The sequence below is a fragment of the Cupressus sempervirens genome, chromosome 10, assembly GCF_028749045.1.
Source record: "Cupressus sempervirens isolate cs-2001-9-10 chromosome 10, ASM2874904v1, whole genome shotgun sequence".
Lineage (NCBI taxonomy): Eukaryota > Viridiplantae > Streptophyta > Pinopsida > Cupressales > Cupressaceae > Cupressus > Cupressus sempervirens.
Window position 1 is genome coordinate 947,414,017 of NC_143127.1, and position 9,593 is coordinate 947,423,609.

Genomic DNA, 9,593 nt, shown 5'->3' on the forward strand with positions numbered 1-9,593 from the left:
AAAATAAATTTATTTTCCCTAAAATAATGTTCGATTTGCCAAAAATTTATACATTTTTCTAAAGTGGATTTCTTAAAGTTATCCCTAGTTAAAAGTTACAATACCCACTGTTAAATGTGACCTAGAGTGAGCATTTCAATCACCCTATTAGGAGTGAGCCTTGTTAGAGGACTTCAGATCATTCACTTGGAATGTCACCCAGTTAAAGGATTTACTAATGATTGTTCAGTCAACCTCAATCCAAAGGATTTACCCTAAACGGGTACAATGACTAGAAAGTAATAGTAAGGCTTGATCTAATAACAAATTACAACTAACTTGCAAATTATAGATCTTTGTTTTAGTCCTCCATTCTTCTTGGCTTTCACAAACTTTAGCTCTATTAGCTTGTTCACCCTTCAAAAAATCATACTCTTAAGCCTTCTTGCTTTTCTTTCCAATAGAAAACTCTTTTGTTTGGTCATTGAATGAAGCAATACCTTAGGCCTCTTGTCTAACTTACGTTCTAAAACATGACCAACCTTTCTTCTGACTACCCATCTCTATAAATAGAAAATTAAGATCTTTTTCCATTCAACCTCTATCATCCATTTTAGGGTTAGGAAGTATTAGGTATGATTCAATGAATCTACACATCGCTTCATTTGATTTCTTCTAGAAACTTCTTCTTAAATCCTCTTTGAATTCACCTCAAAATGGTTTACCATGAACTTTGTGCCACCAATTCTTCATAGTTATCTTCCAAACACTTCACAAAATTTAAGAAAATAAAATATTCATCTTAGATTCATCAAATCTATGATTTAACATGAATACTAGCACTCGGCATCAATATGATGTTACTCAGCTTCCAAATTGTTCTTCTACTCATCTTCAACTAGATCACTCGGCAAACACTAAAGTTCACTGGTGCTTGGCATCAAATAAACATTACTTGAATTACAATTTATCACTTGGCATACACTAAACTTTTAATTTTCTCAGCTCCAACTGATTTTCTTCTCAACTTGCACTAACTTAGCTCAGAACCTACTGTCCACTTGGTCAAGCTTGGTAAACTCAATTCTTCTTACTTGTTCTTCTAGACTTAATTAGTGTATCCAACTTTGTAGCCTTAAGTAGATAATCAATACACTATAACATCACTATCTTAACTGATCTTTGTACTACTTTTTCTTACCATAACTAACCTTTCCTCTAGGTGCCTATGTTATCTCATTTGATCAAAACCTCATCATCAATCAAACAAATGATAGTACTCAATTCAACTAAGTAGTTGTCTTACTAGCAAGTAGAAGGTTCGACATCAGTGGAAAAATAATGATTGAAACATATTCTCATACTTATGTCAATCTATTTTCAACAATCTCCCTCTTTGACATTGATGGAAAACCATACCAACAACAATACCAAAAATAAAATAAATTTCCTTGTATTGAAATATCTCCCTCTATCAATAGCTTTCATCTTCTGTATAGGCTACAAAATTATATTCTGATCAATAGACAATCAATTCATCCTTATGACTCCCTCTTGATCACTCCCTCTTTCTAATATTCAGGTATCTCTATAATATTCTATTCTTATATCTCCCTCATTACTTTCTCCCTCTATAGTAGACATCAAGTACACTATCTCCTATCTCCCTCTGAGTAGATATATCTCACTATTTTTTGAAATTAGATTGATAAAAGTATGACAATGTGTTTTAATCATTATTTTATCACTGATGTCAAACCTCCTACTTGTTGGTAAGAAACCTACCTAGTTAATTTGAGTACTATAATTTTTTTGATTCATGAGGAGATTGATCAAATGAGAGAAGAAAAGAACCTAGAAAAAAGGTTGAGTTATGGGAAGAAAAATGAATACAAAGATCAAGTAAGGTAGTGATGTTATAGTGTATTTATTATCTACTTAAGGATGCAAAGGTTGGATACACTTACTAAGTCTAGAAGAACAAGTAAGAAGAATTGAGTCTTCCAAGTTTTACTGAGTGGATAGTAGGTGCTAAGAAAAGTTAGTGCAAGCTGAGCAGAAAATTAGTTGGAGCTAAGAAAAGTGAAAGTTTAGTGTATGCCAAGTGATATAGTATAAGCCAAGTAAATTTTAGTTAATGTCAAGCACCAGTAAACTTTAGTTTTTTTCGAGTGATCTAGTTGAAGTCGAGTGATAGCATATTGATGTTAAGTTCTAGTATTCATGTTAAATCATAGATTTGATGAATCTAAGCCTACTATTTTATTTTTCTTAAAGTTTTTGAAGTGTGTGGAAGATAACTATGATGAGTTGGTGGCACAGAATTCATGGTAAACAATTTTGAAGAAAATTCAAAGAGGATTGAAGAATAAGTTTCTAGAAGGGACTCAAATGAAAGGATGGGTAGATTCATTGAATCCTACCTAATCCTACCTAGCCCTAAAATGGATAATATAGGTTGAATGATAAAAGATCTTAATTTTCTATTTATAGAGATAGTTAATTAGAAGCAAGGTTGGTCATATTTGAGAACCTAAGTTAGACAAGAGGTCTAAGGTATTGCTTCATTCAGTAACCGAATAGAAGAGATTGCTATTTTCAAGTAAAAAAAGAAAGCTTAAGAGTATGAATGCTTGAAGAGTGAACAAGCTATTAGAGCTGAAGTGTGTGAAATCAAAGCAAAATGGAGGACTGAAACAAAGATTTTTAATCTACGAGTTACAATTTATTATTAGATCAAGCCTTACTATTACTTTCTAATCATTGTACTAATATAGGGTAAATCCTTTGGATTAAGGTTGACCTAACAACCACTAGTAAATACTTTAACTGGGTGACATTTAAAGTGAATGATCTAAAGTCCTCTAACAAGGATCACTCCTAATAGGGTAATTAAAATCCTCTAACCAAGTCACATTTAATAGTGTATATTGTAACCTTTAATAGGGTTGGCCTTCCATAGGGCATCACTTCAGAAGAGTGAGAATGAGTAGCATGTTATTGGTGGTTTTTCCCAAATTGTGTTTCCATGTAAAATCCTTGTGTCAAATATGTTATTTAATATGTTATGTTTTATGTTTACATTTCAAACCAAAGCCTCTTTTCTTAGTGGGAACATTATCACTACTTGAAAACACTAAAAGTGAAACTAAGCCCATGATTGGAGTGTGGCAACTTTGGTTGTTTATTTTCGCACATTTATGTAAAGTATCTAATATAATCTTTCAAATTTGACTTGTCTTTTAAGATGCTTCTAATATAGCAAATCTATTAGACTAGGCATTAATTTATGGTTTTCTATGAATAAGCTATAAAAGTTGTTTTCAGTGTGCATATGGGGAGGTCCCATTAGTTCTTGCTCATATGAAAATTGACATACTAACCTTGGCAATCAGATATTCCATCTTTGAGATTGAAAGGTGATAAGCCTATTACACACTTTTTTTTTCATTTCTAAGTTTAGATTGTTGTTGACTATTCTTTATCAAATCTGATGTCTATTATATAAATGTTATATTTGTGTGTATTTAAGCTTAAGATGGAGAAATTTGAACAAATTTTAATTTTACCTATTTTAAGAGTATTGATTCAATTTATACTTTACATATCTAGTTAATTTAGTTTTATTTTGTAAGTGTACAAATATAACGAATTGAGATATATAGATATGGATTTGAAATTAAAGTTATCCAATTCAAATTTAATCATTAGTCTTAGTTATACCTACTAGTTTGAAAATTATGTACTCATGCCATTTTCTGTTAGGGTGTTATATATAAGCATACACCTTACATCATTATGAAAATTAATGGAACTAATCTTGAGAATATGGCTCTAATCTAGTTCCTAGATAGATCAAATAAGAAAGCTATATATTCATTAATCCATAGTCTATTTAGTTAGAGGTATATGTGTCTATCAACATTGAATGGTGATAAAATTGTAGCACACACTTTTTTCATTTTATAGATTTTTGATGACTTATTTTATATCTTATCAAACACAATCTATAATTAATATATGCACCTATACTTTAAGTTATTAAACAGACAAGTCTTAATTGATTTTTGTCACACATTTCTAAAATATTTAAATTATAGTTTAAACATTTACTAAACAAGATCTAAATTTTAGGTCTATTTTTAGGTGCATAAATATAAGTGATTGAGATATATTGATGTTGATTTAACCACAAGAAAATTCAAATTGAATTTAATAATAGAGGTTAACTAATCCTTTTCCAACTAACTATTATCTACTAAAATGAGCATTATGTATTTATTTTTTATTTGTCTTCTGTTAGAATGTGATATATTTAAGAATGACCCCTACATCATTACGACATTTTGTGTTATAAATCTGATTGAAAAGATAATTGTTGAAGAATGAAGAAGATTGTTTACAAAGAGGAGGATTGTTGATAAAGAATGTTTTAAATCATTGTTTTGTCACTGATGTCAAACCTACTATTTGCTAGAATGAAAATTGCTTATAAGATCCAAGCACTATCACTTAGTTGATTGATGAAGAAGATTTAATCAACAAGATGTAACAAAAGTACCTAAAGGAAAGGTTGATTTATGGTTTTGTAATAAAGTGCAAAGATCAGTTAAGACAATGGTAAAATGATGTATTGATAATATACTTGAAGATACAAAAGTTGGCCACACTTAAAAACACTAGAAGAATAAGTTATAACAAGGTTGTCTGCAAAGCTTAACTAAGTTCATTAGTGAGTGTTGAGCAAGCTAGTTCATGTCGAGTAGATTTTTAGTTATGCCAAGCAAATGTAAAATCTAGTGTGTGTCGAGTGATACAGAAAGAGCCGAGCATGTTTAGGTGCCAAGCATCAGAAGATTTAGTGGATGCTAAGTGAATCCATAGTAGGTGTCGAGCATCAGTAAAATGTAGTTGGTGCCAAGTAACATAGTATGTGTCAAGCACCAAAATTTTAATAGTGTCAACTTGCTGCATTATGAGAAAAGTCAAAGATTTGCCAGATCTGAGCTAACAAGTTTGTTACCTTGAATTTTGTGAACCAGATGGAGGATAAGGATGATGAGCTAAAGGCACAAAATTTTAGATAAACCATTTTAGAGAAAATTTAGAAGGATTCTTCATGATGTTTCTAGAAGAAAAAAGATATGGGTTAGATTCATTGAATCCTACCTAATCCATTCGATCTAGAAGAAAGAGCAGGAAGATTCGAGAGAGGAAAAGGATTTCTAGACTTTTATTTAAGGAGTCACAGGCCAAGAAGTTAGAGTGGCTAGGGTGCCAAAATGTGAAGTTGTTAAAGGATCTCAAGAAGAAGGTATTGAGAAGGAAAAATAGAGCATAGAGACTCTACTTCGATAAGTGGCCATATAGGAGATTGCACTGGTATATCGAGCATGAAGACTTAAGGAGAAAAAGCTTGAAAGAAGAACAAGCTGTCAGAACTGCAAAGACTAAAAGCCAAGTAATGTTATGATCTGAACAAAGATCTAAAATCTACAAGTTAAGTTGTGAGTTGTATCAGGTCAAAAGCCCTTGTTATTACTCTCTAACAATTGTGTCAGCTAAGGTAAAATCCTATGGAATTAGGTTGGTTTAATAGCCATTTCTAAATCCTTTAATAGGGTGGCATTCCAAGTGAATGTTCTAAAGTCCTCTAACCAGACCCACTTCTAACAAGGTGGTTAAATCCTTTAACCAAGTCACATTTAACAGTGTGTTGTAGACTCTAATAGGGCAGGCCTTTCATAGGGCATCACTTCAGAAGAGTGAGAATTGAGTACCATGTTACTAGTGGTTTTTCCCAAATTGGTTTTCCATGTAAATCATTGTGTTATGTGTTGATCTTTCATGTGTTATGCTTGCATGTTGATTTATAGTAACTTGCTAAGTAGGAAAGTTTAAGCTTGGATGTATGAACAATTTAATGAGTTCACTTTATTTGAGGATAAAAGGTTTTATTAGGATATTTGGACCTTAAATAACTGATTCACCCCCCCTCTTAGTTATTCTAAAGAATTTTTAACAATTGGTATCAGAGCCATCTGCTGATTTAGTTTGAAGGTACTAGAAGCAGGAAGATCAAGATGTCTAAGAGAGAAGTTCTAAAGCTCAACAAAGATAACTTCACTGCATGGAAAAAGTTAATGAAGCTACACCTTGGATTGATAAGTGACCATGTACAAACCTCAATTAAAGTAGAACATGTTGATCCAGTTGTACCTACTATAGAAGATATGAAGAAAAAGAAGGAGAACAATCAGGCAATGCTGGAGATTGCCTCTGCTCTCAACTATGCTGAATTTGATGACATCAAGGGATGTGACTTTGCATTCAAGATGTGGAAAGCCCTAACTAATATCTATGGAGGAGATCAGATTGTTCAAAGAGCAAAAAGAGAAAGCCTTAGAGAAAAGTTTGATGACATATAAATGGAGGAAGGTGAGAATGCTACTCAATATGCCTCTAGAATGAAAGAAGTAGTAAGTGCAATAAGAATTTTGGGTGGTCATTTAGAAGATGACACTGTTAATATAAAATACTTAAAAACCATGATCCCTATCTATGCTATTAGAGTTTTAGCCATACAAGAGTTAAGGTGTGTACCAAGAAACCAACTAACTTTTGAAGGTATAGTGGGAAGACTCGCTACATTTGAGTTATCCAATTTTGATAACTACAAACTTGAGAATTTTGAATCTTCTTTCAAGGCCAAGCTATCCTTGAAAGACACTAAGGAGGTGAAACCAAAGAAAAGGATGAAAGAGGTAAAGTATGCATCCAATTACTGTAGTATAGATGAAGAAGATGTGGAACAATTAGAAGCACTACTAGCTAGAAGATTTTATAGAGGCAAAGGTAAGTTTCCTATCATTTTTTTTAATTGCAATGAAGTAGGACATATTGCTGCAAGATGCACATAGAAGAGGAACTACAAAGATGGCAACAAGAACAAGAATAGAGAGAAGATGATGGTAGACATTACAAAGACAAAGGCAAAAAATGCTACATTGTTGAAGAAGAAGATTCTGATGAAAATAATGATGAGGTAGTCTATGTAGCCATGAATGATGAATTAGATGAAGATGAGGCAATAGCACTCGTAACCTATGTGAACAAAAATCATAAATGGATCATAGGCAATGGATGCTCACATCACATGACAGGAGATAGAAGTAAGTTTATTACCTTTACTTAGTATGATAGAAATAGTGTTAGATTTGAAAATGATGATCCATGTCAAATCAAAGGAAAAGGTTCAATTAAACTTACAGAGAAAATTTCATGTGACAATGCATACTATGTTGAAGGATTGAACTAAAATTTGTTGAGGGTGTCACAATTGGGCAATATAAGTTGCAAAGTAGAATTTGGAAACAAAACTACCAAAATCTATGACACTAATGGAAATCTAATAGGAAAAGGAGAAAAAACTAGGAGTAACTTGTTTTACCTAGATATGAAAGATGCAACTTTTCTTATTGTAAAACTTGATGATGTGTGGCTATGGCATAAAAGGTTATGTTATGTTAACTTTGATAATCTGATTAGCATCAACAAAAAAAAAAAAAATTCAGAGGTTTTCCTAAGCTGAGGAAACCTAAAAATACTGTGTGCAAACAATGTCAACTAGGAAAGATGACCAAGTCAAGTTTCAAAAGAAAAGTCTACACTTCCAAAGAAGTATTAGAACTGGTCCATACAAACTTATGTGGCCCAATAGAAGTACAAAGCTACAAAGAAGATAGATACATAATATTGTTTGTGGATGACTACACTAGGATGATGACTACCATATTCTTAAAGAAAATTTTTGATTAATTTCAAATGTTTAAGTGGTATTTGGCTAGGATTGAGAAGGAAATAGAAAAATTTTTGAAGTGCCTAAGATCAGATAGAGGAGGAGAGTTTACATCAAATGAATTTGAGACATTTTGCAATGACAAAGGAATTAAAAGAAAAACATCAACACCTAAAACTTCCCCACAAAATGACATTGCAAAAAGAATGAATAGATCAATGATAGACTGTGCCAGAACCTTGATGATGGAGAAAAATATTGCTCTAAAGTATTGGAGAGAAGTTGTAAGTATAGCCGTCTACACCCTAAATAGAGTTCAAGTCAAGAAATGTACAAATGCAACACCTTTTGAATTATGGTATGGTCACTCACCTAATGTAAAACATTTCAAAGGGTTTGGTTGTAAATGCTATATTCTTAAAGATACTAGAAATGGAAAGTTTGATCCAAAGAGTGATGAAGGCATATTTCTTAGATACTCCACTAGAAGTAAAGAATATAAGTGTTTGAATACTAACACTAACAAGATTGTGGAGAGTGAAAATGTAAATATTGATGAATATGTAGAAGTTCAAGTTGATGAATATAGGAAATCAAAAGATTATAGATTTTGTGTATACTTCTATGAAGGAATTCCTACTAAAGAAGAAGATGCCAATCAAGTTGAGAATCAACAACAAATTCCAGTATCAGCTGAGTCACAACTAGTGAATGTCAAGCTGCATTCACAAGCCAAGTTATAGAATGAAGAAAATGCACATTTTGATTCTGAAATTAGTACCCATGAAAGAGATGATGAAATACTAGATACAGATCTGCATAGTGACTCTGAAGTTGAAGGATCAAACATGGAAAGAAGGAAAGAACAAGGACTATCCAAGTATGTGAGAATACATCACCCTATAGAATAAATCATTGGTGACAAGAAAGCTAGACCAATGACAAGGAATAGACTAAGGAATGAATCATGTCTGTTGAGTAAGATTGAGCCCAAAATAGTGAAAGATGCACTGCAAGATAATAATTGGCTTAAAGCTATGGAAGAGGAGATAGATTATAATAAGAAGAAAAAAACATGGACTCTAGTCCCTAGACTAGATGATAAAAGTATGATTGGTACCAAATGGGTATTTAGAAATAAGCTTGATGAGAAAGGTGAGATCATAAGAAATAAGGCTAGACTAGTCTGCAAAGGCTATGCATAAGAAGAAGGACTAGACTATGGGGAAACATTTTCCCCTATTGCAAGAATGGAAGGAGTGAGAACACTACTTGCATATGCTGCTTACAAAGGTTTCAAAGTCTACCAAATGGATGCAAATTTTACTTTTTTAAATGGTATACTGGAAGAGGAAGTCTACATAAAACAACCAAAGGGATTTGTTGATGACAACAACAAGGATATGGTTTGCAAACTACATAAAGAACTCTATGGTTTGAAGCAAGCACCTAGAGCATGATATGAGAGACTGCACAAATATCTTATGAATATTGGATTTGAGAGAACAGATGACAACAGTAACCTGTACATCAAGGCAAAAAAAGGTAAAGATATTTTGATATTTGGAATCTTTGTCGATGACATAATATTTAGAGGAAAAGATGTCCTATGAAAAGATTTTGTTGACCAAACGAAACATGAGTTTGAGATGTCAATGTTTGGAGAAATCAAATTCTTTGTTGGATTTCAAGTACGTTAACTGAAGCATGGCCTATTTGTGACCCAATCAAAATATATCAAGGAGATACTCAAGACTTTTGGCTTAGAAGACTCAAAACTAGTCAGTTTACCAATGGTAATAGGACATAAGTTATC